Source organism: Lepidochelys olivacea (genome assembly GCF_965140295.1).
Source record: "Lepidochelys olivacea isolate rLepOli2 genome assembly, chromosome: 11".
Taxonomy (NCBI): Eukaryota; Metazoa; Chordata; order Testudines; family Cheloniidae; genus Lepidochelys; species Lepidochelys olivacea.
In genome coordinates this window covers 1,075,300-1,088,283 of record NC_140421.1, presented here as the reverse complement: position 1 = coordinate 1,088,283, position 12,984 = coordinate 1,075,300, and positions in this window count along the sequence as shown.

Below are 12,984 nucleotides of genomic sequence, written 5' to 3'. Positions count from 1 at the left end.
CAGGGGCTATTCTGAGATGGGGGGCAGGGCAGGAGCTTCCAGAACAAGCTCCCGTGGCTGTTCCCCTCTCTGCGCCCCACAGGTTGCTCCCTGCCCGCCCCCCTCTCTGTGCCCCATGGGCTGCTCCCCACCCGCCAGCCTCTGCCTCTCTCTGTGCCCCACAGGCTGCTCCCCCCATCAGGCACCCCCCCCTTGTCGAACCCCCCAGGGCTGGGGGACGCCCCATGGAAAACCTCTGCTGAGCTGGGGGCCCGGTTGGAGGCAGGGGCCCTTGCAGCTGGCAGGGCTAATGGCAGCAGAGGGTCACTGTCGGGGCCAGGGGGTTGCCGGGGGGCTGGAGAGTCAGGCACCAGCGGGGGCTGCCAGCCCGGGACAGGACAGAGGCTCTGGGGCAGGCCTGATAGTGCCAGCCAGCGGGGCTACCGGCCCCAGGGGGGTAACAACCCCAGAGGGGTTTCAGAGTAACAGCCACGTTAGTCTGTATCCGCAAACAGAAAAGGAGTACTTGTGGCACCTTAGAGACGAACCAATTTATTTGAGCATGAGCTTTCCTGAGCTACGGCTCACTTCATCGGATGCATACCGTGGAAACTGCAGAAGACATTATATACACAGAGACCATGAAACAATACCTCCTGGGGTTATGGGCTCTGGGCTGGGGGGAGTAACAGGCCCCAGGACGGGTAACAGGAAGGGCGACCGGCCCCGCAGGGGTTACGGGCCCCGGGCTAGGGGAAGGGGACCGGCCCCGCAGGGGTTACAGGCTCGGGCTATGGGAAGGGAACCGGCCCTGCAGGGGTTCCGGGCCCCGGGCTAGGGGAAGGGGACCGGCCTTGCGGGGGTTACGGGCTCGGGGCTAGGGGAAGGGAACCGGCCCCGCAGGGGTTATGGGCCCCGGGCTAGGGGAAGGGAACCGGCCCTGCGAGGATTACGGGCTCGGGGCTAGGGGAAGGGGACCGGCCCCGCAGGGCTTACGGGCCCCGGGCTATGGGAAGGGGACCGGCCCCGCAGGGGTTATGGGCCCCGGGCTAGGGGAAGGGAACCGGCCTTGCGAGGATTACGGGCTTGGGGCTAGGGGAAGGGAACCGGCCCCGCAGGGGTTATGGGCTCGGGGCTAGGGGAAGGGGACCGGCCCCGCAGGGGTTACGGGCCCCGGGCTATGGGAAGAGAACCGGCCCCGCAGGGGTTATGGGCCCCGGGCTAGGGGAAGGGAACCGGCCTTGCGAGGATTACGGGCTTGGGGCTAGGGGAAGAGAACCGGCCCCGCAGGGGTTATGGGCCCCGGGCTAGGGGAAGGGGACCGGCCCTGCAGGGGTTACGGGCTCGGGGCTAGGGGAAGGGAACCGGCCCCGCAGGGGTTACGGGCTCGGGGCTGGGGGAAGGGGACCGGCCGTGCAGGGGTTACGGGCTCGGGGCTAGGGGAAGGGGACCGGCCCTGCAGGGGTTCCAGGTCCCAGGCTAGGGGAAGGGGACCGGCCCCGCAGGGGTTACGGGCTCGGGGCTAGGGGAAGGGAACCGGCCCCGCAGGGGTTACGGGCTCGGGGCTAGGGGAAAGAAACCGGCCCCGCAGGGGTTACGGGCTCGGGGCTAGGGGAAGGGGACCGGCCTTGCGGGGGTTACGGGCTCGGGGCTAGGGGAAGGGAACCGGCCCTGCGGGGGTTACGGGCTCGGGGCTAGGGGAAGGGAACCGGCCCCGCAGGGGTTATGGGCTCGGGGCTAGGGGAAGGGAACCGGCCCCGCAGGGGTTATGGGTTCGGGGCTAGGGGAAGGGAACCGGCCCCGCAGGGGTTACGGGCTCGGGGCTAGGGGAAGGGGACCGGCCCCGCAGGGGTTATGGGCCCTGGGCTAGGGGAAGGGAACCGGCCCTGCGAGGATTACGGGCTCGGGGCTAGGGGAAGGGAACCGGCCCCGCAGGGGTTACGGGCTCGGGGCTAGGGGAAGGGGACCGGCCCCGCAGGGGTTACGGGCCCTGGGCTAGGGGAAGGGAACTGGCCCCGCAGGGGTTACGGGCTCGGGGCTAGGGGAAGGGAACCGGCCCCGCAGGGGTTACAGGCTCGGGGCTAGGGGAAGGGGACCGGCCGTGCAGGGGTTACGGGCTCGGGGCTAGGGGAAGGGGACCGGCCTTGCGGGGGTTACGGGCTCGGGGCTAGGGGAAGGGGACCAGCCCTGCGGGGGTTACGGGCTCGGGGCTAGGGGAAGGGAACCGGCCCTGCGGGGTTTACGGGCTCGGGGCTAGGGGAAGGGAACCGGCCCCGCAGGGGTTACGGGCTCAGGGCTAGGGGAAGGGGACCGGCCCCGCAGGGGTTATGGGCTCGGGGCTAGGGGAAGGGAACCGGCCCCGCAGGGGTTACGGGCTCGGGGCTAGGGGAAGGGGACCGGCCCCGCAGGGGTTATGGGCCCCGGGCTAGGGGAAGGGAACCGGCCCTGCGAGGATTACGGGCTCGGGGCTAGGGGAAGGGAACTGGCCCCGCAGGGGTTACGGGCTCGGGGCTAGGGGAAGGGAACCGGCCTTGCGGGGGTTACGGGCTCGGGGCTAGGGGAAGGGAACCGGCCCCGCAGGGGTTATGGGCTCGGGGCTAGGGGAAGGGGACCGGCCCCGCAGGGGTTACGGGCTCGGGGCTAGGGGAAGGGGACCGGCCCTGCAGGGGTTATGGGCTCGGGGCTAGGGGAAGGGGACCGGCCCCGCAGGGGTTACGGGCTCGGGGCTAGGGGAAGGGGACCGGCCCCGCAGGGGTTATGGGCCCTGGGCTAGGGGAAGGGGACCGGCCCCGCAGGGGTTATGGGCCCTGGGCTAGGGGAAGGGAACTGGCCCCGCAGGGGTTACGGGCTCGGGGCTAGGGGAAGGGAACTGGCCCCGCAGGGGTTATGGGCCCTGGGCTAGGGGAAGGGAACTGGCCCCGCAGGGGTTACGGGCTCGGGGCTAGGGGAAGGGGACCGGCTCCGCAGGGGTTACGGGCCCTGGGCTAGGGGAAGGGGACCGGCCCCGCAGGGGTTATGGGCCCTGGGCTAGGGGAAGGGGACCGGCCCCGCAGGGGTTATGGGCCCTGGGCTAGGGGAAGGGAACTGGCCCCGCAGGGGTTATGGGCCCTGGGCTAGGGGAAGGGAACCGGGGGTTATGGGCCCTGGGCTAGGGGAAGGGAACTGGCCCCGCAGGGGTTACGGGCCCTGGGATAGGGGAAGGGAACTGGCCCCGCAGGGGTTATGGGCCCTGGGCTAGGGGAAGGGGACCGGCCCCGCAGGGGTTATGGGCCCTGGGCTAGGGGAAGGGGACTGGCCCCGCAGGGGTTATGGGCCCTGGGCTAGGGGAAGGGAACCGGCCCCGCAGGGGTTACGGGCTCGGGGCTAGGGGAAGGGGACCGGCCCCGCAGGGGTTACGGGCCCTGGGCTAGGGGAAGGGAACTGGCCCCGCAGGGGTTATGGGCCCTGGGCTAGGGGAAGGGGACCGGCCCTGCAGGGGTTACGGGCTCGGGGCTAGGGGAAGGGGACCGGCCCCGCAGGGGTTACGGGCTCGGGGCTAGGGGAAGGGGACCGGCCCCGCAGGGGTTATGGGCCCTGGGCTAGGGGAAGGGGAACTGGCCCCGCAGGGGTTACGGGCTCGGGGCTAGGGGAAGGGAACTGGCCCCGCAGGGGTTACGGGCTCGGGGCTAGGGGAAGGGAACCGGCCCTGCGAGGATTACGGGCCCTGGGCTAGGGGAAGGGAACTGGCCCCGCAGGGGTTACGGGCTCGGGGCTAGGGGAAGGGGACCGGCCCCGCAGGGGTTATGGGCCCTGGGCTAGGGGAAGGGGACCGGCCCCGCAGGGGTTAACTGCACAAGCCGTCCAAGGAGAGATTCCACAAACTAGCCCGTGGTGGAGCCGGGCCAGGGGAGCGGGGCCAAGATTGGAGCACATCCGGCTGGGCGCCCCGAGGCTGCAGAGCTGCAGCTGGGAGGAAGAGGGTGTCCGGGGGGATGGGGACGGGGAGGGGACGGACCAGCTCTCCCAGCCAAGCGCTGCAGCAGGGCAAAGCGGATTCCCATGCGCTGACGCTGGGCTGGGCCAGCTGCCAGGATGCCTGAAATGTCCCGTCCTGCTGGGGCGTGGCCAGTGGTTAGACTGGAGCCGGCCAGTGGGCCGGCACCTGGCCTCTCCCATGGGTCCCCAGCAGTGCCCCCAGCCACACCCAGGGGGGCCATGGGTCACAGCAGGCCGGGCCCTTCTCAGCCCACACGGCCGGGCTCTCGGCCCAGCTCGCTAGCCAGGGCCAGCAGAAAGCCCTGTGGGATGGGATGGGGGCACCAGGCCCCTGTCGGAGGTGGTGGATCAAGAAGCCATGAGCCCCTTTTCCCCTGGGGCCCCCTGGACCCACGTGGGTCCAGCCGATTCAGGTGCCCAGCCTGGGCCTAGAGGCGCTCTCTGGGTGCCCCTGGCCAGGGCCCAGAGGCCGGCGGGCCGGGCGCCAGCTAAGACAGAACAATCTCCTATTTAGACAATAAGACGCACGGAGCCGAGGCAACGGGCCGGCGGGTTCTTCCTACTTAGGAGAAAGGCTCCTTGGTGCTGCATGGCTGTAAAAGGAGCGGGGAGCCGGGCGCTCTGGAGCAGACGGGCCGGGGGGGCAGTGGGGTGCCACGTTCCCAGCCTCTGTGTTCATAACACAATGATGGATCCTTGGGCCGGAGCAAGAATGCGGGAGGGACGGAATGGGGGCAGGGCTGCCTCGCGAGAGGCCAGTCTCTGCCCCCCAAGCGGGGGGTGCTGCAGGGAATGGGGTAGGGGGCACCGGGAATAGCTCTGCTGCCTGCACCCCACATACACGGCCTCTCGAGCAGCGACGGGATTTGGCAGTTGAACCTTTGTGAGCTGAGCAGCCCTGTCTCTGACTCCCCAGCCATGGGGGGCTCTGTGCAGGGGCGGGGGGGGGTGTGTGCTGGTGGCCAGAGGGATGTGGGGAGGGGAGGGGATGGTGGTCAGGCGGGCTGGGGGAGGGAAGGGGAGAGGGGAGGGGAGGTTGCCTGCCTGCAGCTGGTTTCACTCATGTCTAAGTCGTGGCCTGACCCCTCGGAAATCCAGCCTCTGGCGCCACATCCCAGGCCTCCAGCCCCCTCCCAGCTGTGCCCCAGGCATGTACAGCTCCGCAGTGGGTCAGAGGGGGAGTGGGAGAGGGCCAGGGAGAGGGAGCCTTGCTGGGGCATCAGCCATGTGTGTCCTCCCCCCGACTCCCTAAGGAGATGGCCCCCCTCCCTGCCAGGCCCTGCCCCATCATGCCCAGCGATGCCACCCCTTGGGGCTCCCCCCACATGGCTGTGCCTGCTACCCCCCCATTCCCTGTCCCTGTGAGCTGAGTCGGACTCAGGCAGCTCCCCGGCGCCCCGGCCTGTCTCAGCGTGGCCTGTGCATGCCAAATCACTGGGGCAGGATTCCCGGGTACAGTGACGTGGGCCGCCTTGGGTTGCCCCAGCTGTCACCTCTCATCGTTCGTGGAAGATCCCAATTTTGCCCAGGTCCTGGCTCCCCGGGGCCATTAGGACCAGTGCTCCACGCTCGCAGGGACCCCGGCTCCCCGCATTCCCCTCTGGAAACCTCACTCCCAGGCTGGGGGCTGCCTCTGGCAGACCGGGGCCAGTGAGATGGGCCTTACGGGCTAGTCCCAACCAGACCCTGCCCTCTGGCCCTGTCGTTCTTCGGGGCAGAGCCCCCTCTCCCTCTGTCTGTGCACAACAGGGCCCAGTCCCCTGGCAGGACGGCAGGAACTCAGTGCATGCCCCACGGCCGTGCTCCAGCCTTCCTGGCCCCGGACTGAGATCCACAACTGCTGCTTGAGCAGCTGTCAGAGAGGCTGAGCCTGCCCTGGCTACAGGGGTCTCTCTCCCCGCTCGGCTCAGCCACCCTCCAATGGGCTGGCGGTGGGTGTCACGGCATCCCCGGGCGATGCTCTGGACCTGCTCCCCATGAAGCCAGTCAGGGCTCTGGGGAAATCTCCTCTCGGGGAGCAGCCTCTCTGCAGGACACACAGCTCCCCCGGCTCCACCTTCCTGGGTCCGACCTCGGAGCCTTCAGCCTCCTCTGCCCCTCCGTGCGCTTCCCCCAGCAAGTCTGCCCAGGTGGGGTCCTGGGGAAGCCAGAGGGTCCTGCCCCCCAACTCCGCAGTCAGACGTGACTCTCAGCCAACCAGTAAAACAGAAGGTTTATTAGACGACAGGAACATGGTCTAACACAGAGCTTGCAGGTGCAGAGAACCGGACCTCTCAGCTGGGTCCATTTTGGGGGCCAGGGAGCCCAGACCCCGGTCTGGGCTTCCCTCCTTATCATAGAATCATATAATATCAGAGTTGGAAGGGACCTCAGGAGGTATCTAGTCCAACCCCCTGCCCAGAGCAGGACCAATCCCCAACTAAATCATCCCCGCCAGGGATTTGTCAAGCTTGACCTTAAAAACTTCTAAGGAAGGAGATTCCACCACCTCCCTAGGTAACGCATTCCAGTGCCTCACCACCCTCCTAGTGAAAAAGTTTCTCCTAATATCCAACCTAAACCTCCCCCACTGCAACTTGAGACCATTACTCCTCGTTCTGTCATCTGCTATCTTTGAGAATAGTCTAGATCCATCATCTTTGGATCCACCTTTCAGGTAGTTGAAAGCAGCTATCAAATCCCCCCTCATTCTTCTCTTCCGCAGACTAAACAATCCCAGTTCCCTCAGCCTCTCCTCGTAAGTCATGTGTTCCAGACTCCTAATCATTTTTGTTGCCCTTCGCTGGACTCTCTCTAGTTTATCCACATCCTTCTTGTAGTGGGGGGCCCAAAACTGGACACAGTACTCCAGATGAGGCCTCACCAATGTCGAATAGAGGGGAACGATCACATCCCTCGATCTGCTGGCAATGCCCCTACTATACGAAAGAATAGTAAATATGGCAGGCGACCAGCTTGGCTTAATGGTGAAATCCTAGCGGATCTTAAACATAAAAAAGAAGCTTACAAGAAGTAGAAGGTTGGACATATGACCAGGGAAGAGTATAAAAATATTGCTCGGGCATGTAGGAATGTTATCAGGAGGGCCAAATCGCACCTGGAGCTGCAGCTAGCAAGAGATGTCAAGAGTAACAAGAAGGGTTTCTTCAGGTATGTTGGCAACAAGAAGAAAGCCAAGGAATGTGTGGGCCCCTTACTGAATGAGGGAGGCAACCTAGTGACAGAGGATGTGGAAAAAGCCAATGTACTCAATGCTTTTTTTGCCTCTGTTTTCACTAACAAGGTCAGCTCCCAGACTGCTGCGCTGGGCATCACAAAATGGGGAAGAGATGGCCAGCCCTCTGTGGAGATAGAGGTGGTTAGGGACTATTTAGAAAAGCTGGACGTGCACAAGTCCATGGGGCCGGACGAGTTGCATCCGAGAGTGCTGAAGGAATTGGCGGCTGTGATTGCAGAGCCATTGGCCATTATCTTTGAAAACTCGTGGCGAACCGGGGAAGTCCCAGATGACTGGAAAAAGGCTAATGTAGTGCCCATCTTTAAAAAAGGGAAGAAGGAGGATCCTGGGAACTACAGGCCAGTCAGCCTCACCTCAGTCCCTGGAAAAATCATGGAGCAGGTCCTCAAAGAATCAATCCTGAAGCACTTACATGAGAGGAAAGTGATCAGGAACAGCCAGCATGGATTCACCAAGGGAAGGTCATGCCTGACTAATCTAATCGCCTTTTATGATGAGATTACTGGTTCTGTGGATGAAGGGAAAGCAGTGGACGTGTTGTTTCTTGACTTTAGCAAAGCTTTTGACATGGTCTCCCACAGTATTCTTGTCAGCAAGTTAAGGAAGTATGGGCTGGATGAATGGACTATAAGGTGGGTAGAAAGCTGGCTAGATTGTCGGGCTCAACGGGTAGTGATCAATGGCTCCATGTCTAGTTGGCAGCCGGTATCAAGTGGAGTACCCCAAGGGTCGGTCCTGGGGCCGGTTTTGTTCAATATCTTCATAAATGATCTGGAGGATGGTGTGGATTGCACTCTCAGCAAATTTGCGGATGATACTAAACTGGGAGGAGTGGTAGATACGCTGGAGGGGAGGGATAGGATACAGAAAGACCTAGACAAATTGGAGGATTGGGCCAAAAGAAATCTGATGAGGTTCAATAAGGATAAGTGCAGGGTCCTGCACTTAGGACGGAAGAACCCAATGCACAGCTACAGACTAGGGACCGAATGGCTAGGCAGCAGTTCTGCGGAAAAGGACCTAGGGGTGACAGTGGACGAGAAGCTGGATATGAGTCAGCAGTGTGCCCTTGTTGCCAAGAAGGCCAATGGCATTTTGGGATGTATAAGTAGGGGCATAGCGAGCAGATCAAGGGACATGATCGTCCCCCTCTATTCGACATTGGTGAGGCCTCATCTGGAGTACTGTGTCCAGTTTTGGGCCCCACACTTCAAGAAGGATGTGGATAAATTGGAGAGAGTCCAGCGAAGGGCAACAAAAATGATTAGGGGTCTGGAACACATGAGTTATGAGGAGAGGCTGAAGAAACTGGGGTTGTTTAGTCTGCAGAAGAGAAGAATGAGGGGGGATTTGATAGCTGCTTTCAACTACCTGAAAGGGGGTTCCAAAGAGGATGGCTCTAGACTGTTCTCAATGGTAGCAGATGACAGAACGAGGAGTAATGGTCTCAAGTTGCAGTGGGAAAGGTTTAGATTGGATATTAGGAAAAACTTTTTCACTAAGAGGGTGGTGAAAAACTGGAATGCGTTACCTAGGGAGGTGGTAGAATCTCCTTCCTTAGAGGTTTTTAAGGTCAGGCTTGACAAAGCCCTGGCTGGGATGATTTAACTGGGAATTGGTCCTGCTTTGAGCAGGGGGTTGGACTAGATGACCTTCTGGGGTCCCTTCCAACCCTGATATTCTATGATTCTATGATTCTATACATCCCAAAATGCCATTGGCCTTCTTGGCAACAAGGGCACACTGTTGACTCATATCCAGCTTCTCGTCCACTGTCACCCCTAGGTCCTTTTCTGCAGAACTGCTGCCGAGCCATTCGGTCCCTAGTCTGTAGCGGTGCATTGGATTCTTCCGTCCTAAGTGCAGGACCCTGCACTTAGAATCATAGAATCATAGAATATCAGGGTTGGAAGGGACCCCAGAAGGTCATCTAGTCCAACCCCCTGCTCAAAGCAGGACCAATTCCCAGTTAAATCATCCCAGCCAGGGCTTTGTCAAGCCTGACCTTAAAAACCTCTAAGGTGCTGGCCGTCAGGTATCATCCCTCAGCGAGGTATCAGTGCAGACAGTAAGAACATAAGAGTGGCCAGACTGGGTCAGACCAAAGGTCCATCCAGCCCCGTGTCCTGTCTGCCGGCAGTGGCCAGGGCCAGGTGCCCCAGAGGGAGCGAACCCAACAGGTAATGATCTAGTGATCTCTCTCCTGCCATCCATCTCCACCCTCTGACAAACAGAGGCTCGGGACACCATTCCTTACCCGTCCTGGCTAATAGCCATGAATGGACTTAACCTCCACGAATTTATCCAGTTCTCTTTTAAACCCTGTTATAGTCCTAGCCTTCACAACCTCCTGAGGCAAGGAGTTCCACAGGTTAACTGTGCACCGAGTGAAGAACTTCCTTGTTTTAAACCTGCTGCCCATTAATTTCATTTGGTGGCCCCTAGTTCTTATATTATGGGAACAAGTAAATAACTTTTCCTTATTCACTTTCTCCACACCACTCATGATTTTATAGACTCTGTCACATCCCCCTTAGTCTCCTCTTTTCCAAGCTGAAAAGTCCTAGGCTCTTTAATCTCTCCTCCTATGGGACCCGTTCCAAACCTTTCATCATTTTAGTTGCCCTTCTCTGAACCTTTTCTAATGCCAGCATAGCTTTTCTGAGATGAGGGGACCACATCTGTATGCAGTATTCATGGATTTATATAAGGGCAAGAAGATATTCTCCGTCTTATTCTGTGTCCCTTTTTTAATGATTCCTAACATCCCGTTTCCTTTTTTGACTGCCGCTGCACACTGCATGGACGTCTTCAGAGAACTATCCACGATGACGCCAAGATCTTTCTCCTGATTAGTTGTAGCTAAATTAGCCCCCATCATGTTGTATGTATCGTTGGAGTTATTTTTTCCAATGTTACTTGACATTTCTCCACATTACATTTCATTTGCCATTTTGTTGCCCAATCACTTAGTTTGGTGAGATCTTTTTGAAGTTCTTCACAGTCTGCTTTGGTCTGAACTGTCTTGAGTAAACTAGTAAAACTCCCATGCCACATTACCAGGTTAATACTCCCTACTTCCTACTCTGTCACAGTCTCCATCGGGGTCTGTCTCTGTGGGACTCGCTGCCCTGAGCTCACGGGGGGGAACAGGGGGGCTGCAGGCCCAGAGGTCCAGCCCCAGGAGGCGGTGAAGCCACTTGGCTTCCCCTGGAGGGAGAGCGAGACCCCTCGGGGGCCTGGCCCACTGACAGGGCCTCCCAGAGCCTATCCCACGCTGGGGCCGTGGCCCCAATCCTGGGGGTCTGAGACACCGGGATCCCTCCTCCCTTCTGTGATTTCACTGACCCCTGGTGCCTTCCACGCAATCCCTGTGGGACATGGGGGGCATGTTGGCTGATCCCCAGGCTGTGCTGGGCCAGGGCTGGCCAGCCCCACTGATGGGGTCAGGCTGGCTGCTCCATTGAATGCTGTTCTCACAAGGTTCCCTTCTCGCTGCAGGTGGACCCCGGAGCGCCGATCAGTATCTGCAGCCCCTGCCTGCCGCGACTGGGGCTCCCTCCGCCCTGCCAGCTGCCTCCCCGCTTCTCCGATTCCTTTCCAGGCTGCCCTCGCCCTTGGACCAGTGACCAGACCCCGGCAGAGCCCTCCAGCGAGCTACGCTGCGAGGGCCGGACCTGGTGCCTCAGCTCTCCCTGGGTCCAATCCGCCTCTGGGTGGCTCCAGCCTAACCAAAGGGGTGAGCCTGGGACTCAGCTCGAGGAAGCTTGGGGCAGGTATGGACGGGACGCTGCCCATCGCTGCGGGGTTTGCCCACCCCAGTTGACGAGGTCTGCAGCCTGCCGGCTCCCTGCTCCTGCCAGGCCACCCCAGGGCCCAGCCCCTGGCACCCACCGCTGCCAGCCATGCCTGCCCAGCAGTGTCCCCACCCCCGCGACACAGGGCTGCGATGGTCCTTTGCGCTTTGGGGCCTGCTTCCTGGCAGCTGCTTCTTCGCGGGCGCGGAGATGCCAGCCTGCTGGGGTGGGAATTGGCTCCCCTGGCCCGTGGCTGGCAGAGCAGAGGGCTTGGGGTGATGCTGACACCCCACCCTCGCCTCCCAGAGATTACAGTGACCCCCGCAGGGCAAGGCCCTTGTGCAGGGCCCTGCTTCCCCCATGGGGGTGACCCTGCTTGTCCCCCAATGCCCTGTGGGGAGAAGGAGCTAGGCCAGGTGGGGAGGCAGGGGGTTGGATCATGGGGCAGAAGTGGGGAGCAGGGGGGTTGGATCGTGGGGCAGGAGTGGGGGAAAGGGGGATTGGATTGGGGGCAGGCAGGGGGGTTGGATGGTGGGGCAGGAGTGGGGGAAAGAGGGATTGGATTGGGGGCAGGCAGGGGGGTTGGATGGTGGGGCAAGCGTGGAGGTAGGGGGTTAGATTGGGGAGAAGGCATGGGGGCAGGGGGGTTGGATTGGGGCAGGCAGGCAGGAGGCAGGCATGGGGGTGGGGGTTGGATTGGGGGCAGGCAGGCAGGGGCAGGCGGTTGGATCATGGGGCAGGGGGCAAGCAGGCTGGGCGTGGGGCGGGCAGGACGGATTCTCTCCCTCAGACCGTCAGACAGTTCGCTGTTTTTCCTCCCCCCCGCCCCCCATCTGGACATACCTTCCCTTTAAAGGCCGGCTCCATCCCTCGGGCAGGGCCAGGCCGTGCTGGGAGCTGCAGCATTACACCATCTGCTCCCCGCCTGGAGGGGCGTCAGCTCGGGGGGGCCTGGCTGCCCAGGGGGCTCCAACTGGCCCCTTGGGCTGCCCCTGCAGGGAGGGTCCGGGGGGAAGGATCCCCGGGGTGGGGGTGGGTGAGATCAGGCTGTTTAGAAGCAGTCACCCCTCCCCCACGGGGAGGCACAATTGAGGCACAGACTCTGCGCCCGAACTCCTGGGTCCTCTTCCTGGGGCTGCCGCTGACTCAGCGTGTGACCTGAAGTTAGTCCCGTGACCGCTCTGTGCCTCAGTGTCCCCTGTAGCTGGCTGGCAGGTTCCCGGATCCTGGCTAGGGCTGAGTCGCCCTGTGCCCACAATGATGCCAAGTGGTCAGGGCCTCTTGTCTCCAGCCGGGGGGGGGGGGGGTTGCGGAGCATCGCCCTGGGGCAGGGCTTTGCTGTCTGAGCTCCCCTGGAAAGGGGGAATCTGGGCTGGGTGTGGGGTGGGCTCCAGACGCTCCCCGGGGGCAGGATTGGGCCCCCTGCCTCCTTGTCTGTGGAAGCCACCATAGAGCTGCTCGCTCCCCCCTCGAAAGCTGCTGCTCCTCGCTCCCCTCGGGGGCTGGGGGGGAGAGTGAGGGGGCTGGGGAGGGGGAGCGAGGAGCAACATCAGGGCTCCCTGCAGCCAGATCACTTTTCCTCTGCGTAAGGGGGGGCAGAGAGCAGCAGCTCCGGACGTCTCGCCGCTCAGCCCAGGTGGGGATAGTGACCTGGATGCACGAAGCCCTTGGTTGCTCCTCGCTCCCCCCTCACAGCCCCTAGGGGGGCACAGAGGAAGGTTGGGGGCAGCAGTATCTGTGTGTCCCCGCTCGCCCCCCATGTTCTGCCGCCAGGAGGAAGCCGGAAGAAATCTGCTCCCCCGATGGGGCGCTCCCAGGGGGCGGTTGCTGACCCTACGCCGGGCGGAGACCCCTGCACTGCTGCATGGCACCCCCTTGACCCCTGGGCGGCCCCTAAGGCCGGGCCGGGCGGGACCCCTCGGGGGACGGCCGGGATGTGGCCGAAGTGGGGGACGGCCAATGTGCCCGTGGCCCGGGAGCCCTGCTCCAGATGGG